The sequence below is a fragment of the Neolamprologus multifasciatus genome, chromosome 1 (assembly GCF_963576455.1).
Source record: "Neolamprologus multifasciatus chromosome 1, fNeoMul1.2, whole genome shotgun sequence".
Lineage (NCBI taxonomy): Eukaryota > Metazoa > Chordata > Actinopteri > Cichliformes > Cichlidae > Neolamprologus > Neolamprologus multifasciatus.
In genome coordinates this window covers 21014354-21029977 of record NC_140439.1, presented here as the reverse complement: position 1 = coordinate 21029977, position 15624 = coordinate 21014354, and the positions used below count along the sequence as shown (strand labels likewise).

Below are 15624 nucleotides of genomic sequence, written 5' to 3'. Positions count from 1 at the left end.
CGAGTTGACAAGTGTTGATTGGAGAATTATCTGTCCACTTACAGAGCTGACATGGCTCAGGGGCAGGTGTTCAAAATATCAAATATGTTTTACTCTGGTGAGTGTGGGCTTTAACAATTTTTATTTTTCTACTTTCAGAGTAATATTAACCCTGATAGTTTGGTGATAGAGCGTGCATACAAATAATCAAAAGAATCACAGTGTTTACTGACAGCCATTTAAAGCATCAATTTGGCTTTTTTTTTTAGTTTTATGGGGGCATATTCATAACAAATACAAATTTAGTTTACTCTCAGTCATATAAATGGAATGAGGGGCAGGAAAAAAACACATTAAACACCTCTTAGTATAATGCAATATTATTCAAAAGCACCAACATCACCAGCTTCAAAATGACTCTGAAGTTAAATCTAGAGCTTCCTAAAAACCATCTAAAGAAAAAAAATTTTTTTAACTTCCTAAACGAAAGATCCATCTGACAGATGACATTTCAGACTCCAAAATATTTAGGTCAGTGTACTTAATAAACTGATATACATTTGCGAGTGCACATACATTTAGTTAGTGAGCATGCTATATTTAAATGTTCTTGTTGTCATATCATATAAATTCAAGACACTTGACCACATTACTTAAAAAAAACAACCAAAAACTCTTTCAAACACTTCAAAATAAAAGAGCGCTCAGTTCCATATTTTTTTTGCCTTTGTGTTGAGGAGACCACTACTTTGAAAGTTTTGATAAATTTCAATAGAAATCTTTCTCTCGTCAGTAAAACGGCAGAAACTCGTGCATAAATTAAGGGTTTCAGATAGTGGTGATCCAGATTCTAAGCTCCAGAAATCCACACAGGAAGTAGCTGGTATTCTTACAAGTGTTCGAGACTATTTTTGACATGTGTATTAGCCGGGCGGTTAGCTACTGTTGTGCTCAAGACACAAGAAGAATAAATGTAGAAACATGAATCAGATCTGACATGTGGTGTATATGTTTCCACATACAGATTGTGTTTATGGGTGAGGATGAGGAGGAAAACAGATGCCTGCTACAGTACTGGTTTCCTCCCATTCTTTATACCGCTCTCATTTAATTTCCTCTCTTTTTGTCTACTGCTTCTCTGGTATTTTTTCATATGTCAGATGATAAGTCAGGTCCTACACTGTGCAGGAAGATTTATAAGTCAACACACAGCCCCTAATATCCCCCATCTGCCAACAAACACCCAGTTTCCTAAGCCCATGTTCTTGTCCTAAGCCTTGGCCCAGGCTCTCTGCACCCTAACACTGGTGCGCGCATGTGTATGTATGTGCGTGCAGCCACGTGACTGTGTGCTCGCCGCTGTCATGTTGCCCGATGGGTATTTGTCCACTGCTAAATCATGATGATGCTACTTTTGCAGATGCATGGTCAAGGCTGTCAGTTCTTAATATGTTTGTCTGCACAACTATCTTTGATGTTGATCTGAGCTGGTATGTGTGTATCTCGAGTTGAGCAGAGCAGGGAGTGCTGGGTTGCGTGCTTAACTCTGTTCTGGACTGTGTACATCTGGAGGTGTGACGCTAACGTAGAGACTGAGGCTGGCCAGAGAGGTCACTCGGGCTCTGTGGGAGCCACTACTTTGGGTATGCCTTGCAACAATACGTCACAGAATAAAGACGCTTCATCATTCATATTCAGATTCATACTATAGATGAAGTGCCTAGTTGGATAAAACGCTTACCCTGGGTGATGCACTTCAGTTTAAGATAAACTAAAAATATTTAAGGGGAAAGTCATAGACTCACTGATCATTTCAAGAATTTTAAAACTTTTTGTGTCTCTAGCACACCTACTATTTCATTCCAGTCCAGCTGCAGTGCTAGTCATGTCTGAGGCCTGTGTGACTGAGGCTGTGAGTGGTTCTGCATAGTGATTGAACTCTGTCTAAGGTCTGGGCCTTGCCATGATAACGTGCCAAACTTAGCTCTGCTCCTAAAATCCTGGATTAATGCCTGCTTTAAGAGCTTAACATGGTCAGCCATTCAAACAGGCACTGGATTGACTGGGCTACCCTAGTTGCCTGTTATCTCCTCTGGAGTTTTACAAGCACAGTAGTCAGCGGGGGAGAAATGTAGCAAAATCACAGCCTGTGTTTCTCCACCCTGTACACCACTGATGTGGTATGCTTACGAAAAAAAAACAAACATTTATTCTAATTAATATTTTTTCTAATAAAGTTACTGCCTACACTTTGCAATGTGACTTTAATTTAATGTAATCCAAAACAAAAACATATTTATCTTTCTTTCATTAATCTCATTTTGATTTAAATGCATAAAAATCTTACCTTTTTTATTTTTATTTTTATTTGAAGAATAAATTACAAGTTGTGGAAAGTGGAGCTATTTTTTATCAAAATTAATTTGTCATTGTCAGAATGCAAAAAATTTAAAATGTTAAGATGATTTTTCTTTTTATTTAAGTCAACATTAACCCTATAATACTTGATACAGTTTGTTATGAACTAAATATTCATACACTTTAAGTTCTAATTTCCTTCCTCTTTATATACTACAGTGGGGCAAAAAAGTATTTAGTCAGCCACCGATTGTGCAAGTTCCCCCACTTAAAATGATGACAGAGGTCAGTAATTTGCACCAGAGGTACACTTCAACTGTGAGAGACAGAATGTGAAAAAAAAATCCATGAATTCACATGGTAGGATTTGTAAAGAATTTATTTGTAAATCAGGGTGGAAAATAAGTATTTGGTCAATAACAAAAATACAACTCAATACTTTGTAACATAACCTTTGTTGGCAATAACAGAGGTCAAACGTTTACTATAGGTCTTTACCAGGTTTGCACACACAGTAGCTGGTATTTTGGCCCATTCCTCCATGCAGATCTTCTCAAGAGCAGTGATGTTTTGGGGCTGTCGCCGAGCAACACGGACTTTCAACTCCCGCCACAGATTTTCTATGGGGTTGAGGTCTGGAGACTGATGGAAGGAGGTTTTGGCTCAAAATCTCACGATACTTGGCCCCATTCATTCTGTCCTTAACACGGATCAGTCGTCCTGTCCCCTTGGCAGAAAAACAGCCCCCATAGCATGATGTTTCCACCCCCATGCTTCACAGTAGGTATGGTGTTCTTGGGATGCAACTCAGTATTCTTCTTCCTCCAAACACGACGAGTTGAGTTTATACCAAAAAGTTCTACTTTGGTTTCATCTGACCACATGACATTCTCCCAATCCTCTGCTGTATCATCCATGTGCTCTCTGGCAAACTTCAGACGGGCCTGGACATGCACTGGCTTCAGCAGCGGAACACGTCTGGCACTGCGGGATTTGATTCCCTTGCCGTTGTAGTGTGTTACTGATGGTGACCTTTGTTACTTTGGTCCCAGCTCTCTGCAGGTCATTCACCAGGTCCCCCCGTGTGTGGTTCTGGGATCTTTGCTCACCGTTCTCATGATCATTTTGACCCCACGGGATGAGATCTTGCGTGGAGCCCCAGATCGAGGGAGATTATCAGTGGTCTTGTATGTCTTCCATTTCTGATGATTGCTCCCACAGTTGATTTTTTCACACCAAGCTGCTTGCCTATTGTAGATTCACTCTTCCCAGTCTGGTGCAGGTCTACAATTCTTTTCCTGGTGTCCTTCGAAAGCTCCTTTGGTCTTGGCCATGGCGGTGAGTTTGGAGTCTGACTGGTTGAGGCTGTGGACAGGTGTCTTTTATCCAGATGATGAGGTCAAACAGGTGCATTCATACAGGTAACGAGTGGGGGACAGAAAAGCTTCTTACAGAAGACGTTACAGGTCTGTTGAGAGCCAGGGATTTTTCCTTGTTTGAGGTGACCAAATACTTATTTCCACCCTGATTACGAATAAATTCTTTACAAATCCTACCATGTGAATTCATGGATTTTTTTTTCACATTCTGTCTCTCACAGTTGAAGTTACCTCTGGTGCAAATTACTGACCTCTGTCATCATTTTAAGTGGGGGAACTTGCACAATCGGTGGCTGACTAAATACTTTTTTGCCCCACTGTAAATAGACACATTTGTTGTTGTTTTTTCACATGCTGGCTGCAGAAGGTTCAGCAATATTAGCTTAAGGTTCATTGTTTTTCCTATTCTTTTTGTGGTGAACAGTGCTTTATAGCACACCACAATAGAGCAATGCAAGATATTTGAGATGCACTGTTTAAATTCACTCATTTGGTTCTGAGGCTTTTGTTAGCATATGAATGCTGGCATGGCAGCTAGTGTCTTTGCTTCAGTCCTTCGATGTTACAAACTCTATTGGCTTTGTACAAAGAGTGACATCTGTCCCCTTCCTATAAGCTATCCACCTCTCTGCTGTGGTGCTGTAGAGCACCCGGGATTGGATGCTGCTTACAAATATAAAGTGTTTACTGACACAGGAAATGGCTGCATCTAAAGAAACGTCACTGCTGCTTTAGACGGCGTTTTTTTTTTTCTGTCTGACTGAAACAGGTGCATCCGTAAGTCTGATTTGCTTTGATGGTCAGAATTCCTCAGACAGTGCGCAGTGTCTAATGGGGACTGTGAAAAATTGCACAGCCTCAAGAAGTTCTGAAATCACATCAAGCAGATAGAGAAGCTGATGCCTACAGGGAATTAGTTTAATTACATTAATGTCCCTGATTTATGAAATTCTGCTTGACGTCCTTGTTGCCTCATTTGTTGTTGTTTCCATGTTTGCTTGCATATAGGAAGCGGGATGTAGTCACATTGGCTTGCTTTGCACAATGTCTGGAGTAAATGTGTATGGTCATTTTACATCTTATTACAGCTTATTACTGCAGTCATGTGCGTAATCACTTTATGCTTTTCTCGCGTGTGAGTAACTTTTGCACACTCATCTATAAGCCTGACCAAAGACGGTGCTTTTTCCAGCCTCAGTGTTTTCTCTACTGTGTCATCCATGTCTTCAAGAGGACATTTAAATCTTTCTTTTATCATCACGTCTTTTCACGGATAACAATAAGAGCACTGGCATCTTACTCCAAAAAACTAAACAAAACAAATTATGATGCATTGGTCTTCACATTCAAAATTGTTATTTTAGGTACAATATTTTGTTTTTATTTTTTATATTTAACTGACATGGCATAAAAAAATTGAATTTTCTATTAGTTTGTTTTGGTTACAGTACATGATAAAAACAGAGTGGGCACGATGGTTTTGTTGTGTTGTTTCAAATCACAAATGGAGATTCTCGCGATGATGTGAATGCACAGGGAAGACCAGAGCAATGCTATGTGCTTGTTGTTGTGCTGGGTGTAAGAGTAATGATGCTGGGGTTTGGTGCTATGTTGATTCCATCTTGGCTGTTCTGCAATAATTCAGGAGAGGAGGAGGAGGAGGAGGGGCGGGAGGTACCATTTTACTCCTCCAATCCTCCTCCGCCACCACTGGAATATAATCCTCTGTCTCCTGACCTTCAAATCATGCAGTGCTGCAGTCATTTCAATTGGCCCGGCCGCCATTAGCGTGAAATGTCCTCTAGCCACTCTGCTTCTGCACATGGAAGATTTCCTTTCTCCCAGCATGGCTTCCCTCTTCTACTTTGCTCCTTCCCTCCATCTCGTATTCTCTCCACCATGCCCCCTGAAGCCCGTCTGCGATGGAGGGTGGGAACCTCTTGCACTAAGGAAATGAGCCACCACAGGAGATGCTGGTGGTCAAAGACAGGATGAAAAACACTCACTCCATTAGTCCATGTTTGTGTTGCACCATGTTCCTTTAGAAAGAAAAATGTTTTTTGCACATATCTTACACATTATTTGTTTTACGGGCTTTCGTTTCACAAAACGCCCAAGTGCACGCATGACCTTTGTAAGCGAAAGCGTCTTTGTCAAGAAGCACTGGCTTGTATTTGAATTATTTGATATCTTGAACAGATATTGAGCCGAAATACAACAAAACTAAAACATGTCGAAACATATGCTGTAACATAGTAGAGTCATTGTCTTACACGCAGCGCCATTTGATTCTGATCCCAGAGACAAGAAAAGGCAGCTGTAAAGTGTTACTGACCCACAGTTTGTGGTCACAGGGTTTGTTGGCACGCACTGAGGGTATATCCCATGGCCAAGTAAATCACATCTAGAGAGCAGCCGGTGCCCTCCTTATCATACTGAATAGAGGGAAGAAGATATACTGACTGAGGCATAGAAATCACATGCCAAATCCCAGCATGTGTTATGTTGCTAGTAGATAGATAGATCAATTATTGAAAGAGGACATATTTGATATGATCTGAATATTAAAAATATATCAGAGGGCAAACAACATTCATGACTGTCTTCAGATCTGTGCTGAGAGATGTGTGTCAAATCTCCAGAGAGATGCTTTTATTCAGAAGGGTCAAGGGGTTCTCTGAATGCTTGATAAGATGCAAGAAGGGGTTTTTTTCTTATTATTTTTCATTTATAAAAAAAATTGTGTAAAAAATGTCAGCAGTACCTTTCAAATTTATGTTTATTACCAGCATGCCTCTTAAATTACTTTCCTTCCATATTCATAACTTCAGATAAATATTCTATGACCCAGAATTCATATAACGATACGACATCATTACACAAACACACATATCCCAGCGCATATTTACCCTGTTTCCAAAAAGATGTTGTTTTCCTGGTTGTACTTTGAGTGATTTGGGCTCACCCTGTCACTCCTTATTATGTTTCTGGGCCAATGACAATCGTAAATGTGTATTTCTGTATACATGTTGCCTGACTGTGTGCCAGCTCGGGGAAACATTGACCCAGGTGGAGTGGGTGAACTGATGAGATTTGTTTACACAGATAACCACTGTGTCCCCTGGTCTTGTACAAGTCCTCTTCTGAAACCTTCCCCCGAAGTCTGCTTCTCCCCACTGGTTGTTATTACATACAGTGTTTGTATTTATGATTAATGACCCCACTGGGGTATATCCATAATGCTATGACCTCAAGGTAAAATTGAAATGCATGCACTGAATGTAGAGCATTTGTATATTATTGCCCAATATACTTAGCAGCTATTACATTTGTTGGCGCTGGTGAAAATAAAACGAAAGGCTATGAGGTTTGATATCAACAAGGCCACTCTAAGAAATGGACTTATTGGAATTGCATTAAGTTGATTAGACTGAGAAATGAAAACTGTTTACAATGGAAGAGTGTTAAACACTCTTGTTTTTTTTCCAGCAATAGGAGTACATTGACAGTTGGTCAGCATCAATTAAATCTCCTGATCTGTATATCCTGAGAGGCCGGACTTGTTGTCTTCCAATAAAGCCAGTCTGTGGCAGCAGAATGTTTCATTTCCTCTTGGAGATTGCCCTCAGTAATGCAGAGTGCTTATCATAGTCCTGAAAAAAGACTGCAACAACATAACATTCAGATGCTTGATACCCAGATCAACCTGAATCCAGTGCACACAGCTCTTCTGAGGGCCATTTGGACCCTTTTAGTTTCACTGAACCACAAACATTTAAACACAGCAAGCCTCTTGGCTTTTAATTGTCTGTTTGATTGATGTCTTAATAATTGTACTGTACTTTCTTTAGTTAACGTGTGTATATAAAAAACAACAACAATCACACTATTGCAAGGAATTTATGTTAAGGTGATTTCTTTTTCATGGCGCATGGAGGGATGTGTGGTATTTTTGGAATACTATGAGTGCTCTTTCTCGCGGTTTTGTCTGTTTGTGCAGATGAAAATGAAAAATGGTGTCTGGAAGGGACAGGGTTGTGAGGGGGCCAAGCTGTCCCTGGCCATTCATTCTCTTTGGCCCCTCTGTCTAATTAATGGGCCACGTTCATACACGTTATTGCACCAGAGGGTTTGTCACTCATTAATCATGTGACCTTCTGTGGCACAGTTAATGACCTTGGAGGAGTAGATCAGCTGGAGATGGCTGAAGCTGCGGAATTAAATTGTTTCTGGAAGTGGTCATGGTCACATCAGGCACTTTAACTGCCTCCCTGCTCGGGCCTTCTCCTGTTACACCTACACTTGCGCCTCACCCGTAGGTTCTTGTAGCCTCTGCTAGAGAGTAGGACTCCAGATTAGAGCAGGCAGAGAACTGAACTACTGTTGAATTCAAATCACTCAGTTATGACTTAATTGGCCAATTTCCTGCATGGCCATTGCTTGCCACTCTGCAAATCACGCATAAAACGGTTAGCTTGCACAAGCTTTTATAAATACAGTTCTTTTATCAAAGTGTTGAAAGTTCAAAAAGAAATTATTGCGTCAATGAAAGCAAAATTTAATTGATTTTTTTTTTTTAAATGTTTCATTATGGGCATAACAATTACATACCTCGGGAGATTGCGACCACTTTGCAAGTTGTGGCGTAACTTGTTGATCTTGATTCGGTACAAAGAAGTTCAGTGCAGCGCCTAGAAGAGGATAAACAACATGTGCGTGTGCTAGCAGTCTGGCTATCACATGCAGCTGTAATTTAGGGCTGAAATGATTATTCGATTATTGGTGAGTAGAGACACAAAATCAAATGAACATTTTGTGATTATTCATTTAAGTCCTTAATTAACCACATACGCCATGCCAGAGCGGGGGGGGGGGGGGGGGGGGGGGAAATAATAGCGCAATCAACATGGATGAGTGAGTGCAGTATTTCTAACAATTAATTGAAACATGGGAAGTATAAATTCACACACTTCAAATAAAAGCAAGTCACATTTTTAATTGAGACTTAAAATATTCAACTCAAGTGCCTTGCTTAATTTTGTTAAGCGGGAAAGGAGCCATTATGGAGAAAGCTCAGCCATCCTTGGCATCTGGATATTGGAGCTTCTGCTCTGATTCAGACTGCAGCTTTCTGTGTTAACTGCATATAACTGCAGATAAATATGTAGTTAATCAAAGTAAAGCATATAATCTATGAATGGCTGTGTTGCTGCCATAAGTAGCTCTATCTGTCTATACCTCTCTGTCTGTCTGTCTGTCTGTCTGTCTGTCTGTCTGTCTGTCTAGATAGATAGATAGATAGATAGACTGATAACACGTTTAATTTTATGGAGCTTTTTTAACATTTCTATTTCTACCCCTGAGAGTTCCAAAAATCTGAACTAGTACAAAGTAGGACAGTATATTTAGAATAAAATAATATCAATAACAGGATCAGGAGAGATCTAAAATAGTTCTTCCACAAGCAAGGCCATAATAGGGAACCCATGAGTTGGGAGAATTACTATACTGCCTCGTGGCTGACCCAAGTGCAGCAATTATATCTCGGTTGCTACAATATTTATAATTAACTATTTTTGAGCAAAATAATCATTTCACCATGTGTCCAGAGTTTAAATGATGATCTAGTTATGGCTGCCACCTCCTGTTCACAATCGCAGCATAAAAATGTTGGCTTTCTTCTCAGTGACATTGAAATGGAGGGATTTTGTTTATCCCCGTCTTTGTTTATTTAACATTTTGCTCAGCGGGGGAGTTTCAGATAGATTGTTTTCAAGACAGTCCCTGCAGACAGCGAGCAAACACTCTACAGCTTCATCAAACAGAACAATCTTCAACTTTCCCCTTCTGCAGTGTGCAGGGAAATGTGACTGAGAGGAACATCATAATGGAATATGATTGAAAATGATCGTCATAATTTTGCTGTCTGAGTCTGTAACAATATGCTAGCACTGGTTTTTAGAGGATTTATTTAGAACCGTGTGTAAGTGTACCCTTACACGCGCACACACACACACACACACACACACACACACTAACACGAAGCACACTGATGGATGAAAACATTTTATTTTCATGTGGCAAACATTTGCAAGTTGTGTTATTAATGGATACGGGCTTGTGTGATTGATTGTAGATATGTAGATGGATTGTTTTATTTCCTCACTAAAAAAGCTTCAGCAGACACTGGGCCACATAAAATTCAACCTGGGATACAGAAAGGAAGCTAAAACAAATCTTTGTGAGCTGTGAAGTGAGTTTAACCCCGTATGAAATGGGTTCTGAATTGAGTTCATTTCACATTTGTGACTCCTTTTTGTGCAAATGTGAACCTTTGAGGTTTGATGGTGGCACTGTTAAAGAAAAAAAAAATAAATAAATACTTTTTTTTAAACCAAAAATGTCACACTCAATAATGCATATTGATATTCAAAGCCTGGTTGGGACAGTCATGAACCTTTGCGGCTGTACTCATTAAAATACATGAAACCAAGCAAACACACAAGCACATACAGCATGGGGACTGTGCAGTTGTCCCCTCTGCGTCTTTTCCACCCTGCATCTCTCATTGCCGTCTTCCTTCTATCTCTACTTTCCACCATCTTTTTGCTTGTAGCAGGCTTGATTAATATTTTCCACTGTTCCGTAACCATGGCAATAAGGTCACTGCATATGATACTTAATTGAATCTTCTCAGTGCTTTTGTGTGCTCCTCCAGTGTCCGGACAATAAAAATCTGCACTGATGACTGAAGCCCCTTCTTTTTGCTCCACTCCCCTCTATCTTTCTTTTCATTTTGTGCCCCATGAATTTATTCATTTGTTTCCTCTGCTACCTCTTTCTTGTACTCCCTTTCTTTCCTGGCCTCTCTTTGACCTAGTCTTCCTCGTCCTGTCATAGTGTTTTACTCAGTTTTTTTCTCAAACGTTGTTCTTTATGCTTTGTCCTTCAGCAGGATAGTGACATTGTTGTGAGCTAAATTCAGCTTTTTTCTTCCTCTCTCTCTCTCTCATTTTTTTGTTGTTGTTCTTTCTTTTGTTTACACCCACGTGCTGGAACAATACTTGATGAATTCGTGCTTTTTAGTGCCGGAATAATGCACAGTCCTCTTTCCTTGGCCTTTTTGCCCCACTCTTATCTTCTTTCATTGTATATTGCTTTCTCTTTTTTCCCCGTGCGTCATTTGCATTCTCAAATCAGTCTCAGGCACAATCATTAAATTGATTTCAAATGACACTGATGGCTGAAGTGGGGAAACAAAAAGCCTGGTAGTCAGGGAACCACTGGGACACAAAGTGAGCCACTGACACAGGCAGCTCTCTGAGCAGGTGTTCTGATTAATGCCTAACAAATTGGGGTCCTCTAAGATCTGGACATAAGTGGGAGACACATTTCCTCTTCACACAACACATGGACCAACACATAAACACATGCTGACTGAGTCTTTGTTCATGCAAGTATGGAGGCTAATCCATGACAAGAGGGGATACAGGTTCACAGGGAGAAAACACTGGAGTGGATAAAGAGTGGAGCGGTGAAGAGGAGGTGGTGCTCTGTTTGGGGAGCTGGCCTTTCAAAACACCACCACGGACACAGAAACAGAAACACTTTATCGATGTTAGATTGCCCCGAATTCGCTGTGGTAGAATTAAATTTTTTTTGCACTTTATTATTCAGTTTTTTACACAGCTCAATCTGGGACAAGAAGAATCATCCTTTAGTTTTATGTCGCAGAGTGAAATAAATATTATGCCACTGCTAACTTGAATATTACAAACAAATGAGTCATAATATATATATATTTTTTTTTTAAAAATCTGCGATCAGTAATATATTCAGGGACAAAAAAGATGGTTTTGCAGCTGTACTTCACAGGTCATTTTCCTGAAAGGTTTTTTTTGTGAGTGTTACTGGATAAGAAGAAGGGTTTTTTTTTCTTTAAATAAATGTATAAAAGTGATCTTGAGGTAAGAATTGCACTCAAATAAAACAGGAAAAGACACAGTGGGAGAGAGGACGAGAAAGAATGTGCACATCATATTGGAAACATGCACCATAAAACAACCATTAGTAGTTACCTACAATCTGAAGAGACAGGCTATCAATAATGTCACTCTGAAAATTGGACAGGTTTGTTGCTGTGTTTAAATCACCAGAAACTCCACATAGCAGACGAGCACGCAGGTATAAGAAAGGCATCATGGCTTGATGTTAATGGCTTTGGTGGGAGCAGTGGGACACCAGGGGTACAAGAGGACATTGCTCTCTTCTCAATGAGCTACCAGCCATCTGCGTGGTTGGTAGCTCAGTCAGCAAAGACAGTATCGACAATGACTGAACTCAGTTTATCCAGTAACGCTGTCATTTACAGTCTGCTTTGATAAAGATGTGTTTTCATCTCCAAACTCTCCAAAAATTAATCAGATTCACTTGGTTTAAAAGTGCTGTATGCCAAATAAGCTCAGAATGCACAGTATGAGCATGCTAACAAACAGCAGCGTAATCTCTAAAACTCTTTAAAAAAATCTTCCATTAAATTTTCTTTTATCCCAACCCAATTTAAGTGTTCAATCTCCAAACTCAACTCAACCTAACACAATCCTTTTAAGCACACGCAAAGTGAATGCTGTCACTTTCAAAGATATGCAAACACGTATGCAAACACTTGCAGGCAACTGCCCCCTTCCTCCCTAATGGGGCATTTGTGTACAATCAAACTTTGTGTTGCATATGAATGGCCCTATTAATGAATGGGACATGCACACAGTGTCTGCCAGCTTTGAAAGCTGAGAGCAGAACACGCTTTCTTTCTGCTTCCGTGTTTAATCTGGAAGCACGTGGAGGCTATAGTGTGCCCATCTGCTCCTCTCACACGCCCCTCGGCCGCCCCAGTTCTGCCATGTGCTGGCGTAACAGGCGAGCGTTATAGCAACAAGTGTCTCCACATTACCACGCTTGCCAGCTCCCCTCACTTGGCAGCGAGCCTGCTAAGCTGCCCGCCCCCTTATGAGAAAAAGACTTTATTGTGCCAGGGGAGAGAGCTTAGGGGGCAGAGTGGGGAGAGGTGGGGGATTTGATTTACATACTCCAGCTTATGTGACGCTCATTTGATTTTAAACAGCTCCAGAGAAATTAAGGGTCATTAGTCCTATTGTTTTTTGGTTTTTTTTTTGTTGTGGTCCATGTAGCACTGATGGCATCTGAGGCAAAGGCCCCCCTGCGGAGGCTGCCTGTGGGAATGCCAGCGCTATACAAGGTCTGTCTTCCATCGTTCCTCCCCGTTCGTGTCTGCTTTTCTGCCACCAGCACAGCGTTCCTGTGTGTGTAAACAAACATCTGCACCAGCCTGGTGCTGCGTGGAAAGCCACTTTGGCAAAGATCCAGCTCTGGAGTACGCAGCTGCCAATGGTGGGAACTCTGGGGGGCACAGGCTGCTTATCCTAATTGTTCTGATCATGATGACAATTTCTTTCATATGACATAATCAAAATAAATTTACAGAATTCATTTTTTTTTCATGTTTTTTTTCTCCACTAGAAAAAAAAGCACACAGAAGCACATTGTAAATGGGAACGTTTCTATTTGAATTTTTCCATTTTTTGGTTTTTCGAGCTACTTGCAGCATGTCGGGTAGCGTACTACTAATCAATTGGACGCAAATATAAGATTTAAATGCAAATATCTACACAATTTAACACAAATAATGATTTTGTTTCTCTACGTAGACGTAGCAATCATGTCTATTGTGATTGCTCTCTTTATGCTGACTATACGCTACCCTGACAAGCGTGTGAGAACGAATACTGTGAAATAATTCAAACTGTGTTCCTGAATATAATAGCGTTCCGAAGTGTGGATATAATGAAGCAGGTATTTTAAATAAGATATAGTGCAGAAAATAACATTGCCTCAAGGTCAATCGTGCAACTGTAATGAAGGCTGGGATGTATTCTTCAATATGTTTATGTCTCACCTAGCAGGCAGTGCTGTGTTAAGCACCCCCGCTACCGTGAAAAAAGGCATCAAAGGCAGCAAAAACATGTATGGTATGGAATGTGAATGTTCACATGTCCATTTGTGGGGCTGTAAGACCCTCCTCAGTTGGTATAGAAAAACACTTACTGCTAATGTAAATAGCAAGGCAGCATAAATCAGAAGACACGTGCAGCCCGGGAGAATATCGTGTAATAGTTATTGCGAAATGAAGTGGCATTGGGATCAATATCCCACTATATCTCACTCTGGCGTAATGGCGCAGAGGGAAGCTGGAGGCCAAGGGAGTCTGGTCCCTCCACCCCACCATAGGCCCATAAATCTGACTGACCTGCAGCCTGCTTATTAAAGTACATACACAATCAGCAGCCGGCATCCAAAAATACATGCTTACTTACTGACCTGGAGTCAGGGGAATGGATGCCTTTACCTTGTCTAAGGGCAAGGGTTAAAGGCTGATTGGCATCATCACTGTACTATACATAGAAGAGGGCAAGTGTTAGTTCACTGTTGATAATGTCTAATAACATTTAAACATTTCAAGTAAACTTTCAATGCCTCGACCGCAGGGAATTGTTTAGATTAGTTTATGACCGTTGTAAATTCAGCGTGTCGTGTGTAACTTTTAATATTACGTTTATTTATAAATTAATCTGTTTTTATTCATGGTATCTTAAGGCAAAAACTTTTCTGCTGCCAGAGAGTGTAGAGCAATTATGCTTTCTAAGCTCTGGCTTGTTCACCAAAATTAAACTATGGTGTACTGTTCACTGAGGAATCTGCTGTGCTGTCAGTAATTATTTCATAATAAATGAAAGGAGAAAGAAAATTGTTTTCAAGGTTGCGCTTCCAAGGTTGAGATTTCCCTGCTTGAAAACTGTCTTTTCAACCTCAAGCTTGAATTTCATGGCCACACAGACACAACTAGTAGGGTTTGCTTTTGGCACAGTGCTCAGGACGAAGGGCGCGTGTCATTCTTACAATTACACAACAAAAACACAAAGGGAAAGACATATAAAAGCATAATGAAGATGCAATTTCTCTGATACCAGTGGAGAAAAGGCTTTATTCGAAGCTGTTTGCATTTGATTGCGCAGTGTTTTGTGGGTCCAATCGAGTACAGTATACACTATAGCATGCAGAGATGAAATTATTTTCTCTGCTCAGAATTGCTAATTACGAATGGTCTGAATAGGAGACCTACATTTTGGATGAGCAAGGAACAATGAGCTGGAGTGTGTTTGCGGTTTGGATGTTAAAAGAAGGCAATGGGTGTATAAAAAGAAGAGTAGTTTTTTGTTTTCTCTTCTCTGAGACTTCCTCTTTTCTGAGAAAGAGAAAGTCTTATAGATGGCTTTTTCTGTATTTTATCCAACACATGTTTGCATAGTGTCATTTTCTTATCCCTCAGGTTGTAATATAATTTCTTAACAAACAGTACAGAGCCTGCAGACAAAAATGAGTGCAACATGACAATGTAATGATAATGGCTGTCTGTGATTTCCCAGATTATTCTGTTTTTTTCCACTCGCATATAAGTTGCAAGCTTAGTACAGCCTTGGGCAGATAATATTGCCCACTAAGAAGGATGCTGGCAAATGCTTATTGATAGTAATTGTAATAAACTAATGAGAACAGCGAACAGCGTGGTTAACGTTTGATCCTTTACAGATATCTGTTTGATTGGTACACAACTGAAGACTGTGAACAATGATGCACCTCTCTTCTGTTTTGCAGGACTGTGAAGGAAGCTTCTCTCTGCTTCACAGTTGGTAAGTGTTTCCTTCTAAAATTGTCTTTCTTTCATTGTAGTTTCAGAGCATGTATGAGACTTTATGAAATCTCAGAGTAACCCCTTTAAAACTTGAGTGAAAAAAGTATCAGATAAAGCTTTATGTGTTTAAACAATAAGAGA

General features: G+C 40.2%; 1 protein-coding gene across 7 annotated transcripts in view; it reads left to right on the top strand.

Moving 5' to 3' along the window:
* zfhx3b (zinc finger homeobox 3b) overlaps nucleotides 1–15624 on the top strand; it is a 287490-nt gene that overhangs the window by 80469 nt on the left and 191397 nt on the right. For all 7 annotated transcript variants that reach the window (XM_085162836.1, XM_085162826.1, XM_085162793.1 and 4 more), the window contains one exon: nucleotides 15447–15481. The gene's annotated coding sequence lies outside the window, so the exon portion shown is untranslated. The remainder of the gene's footprint in view (nucleotides 1–15446; nucleotides 15482–15624) is intronic.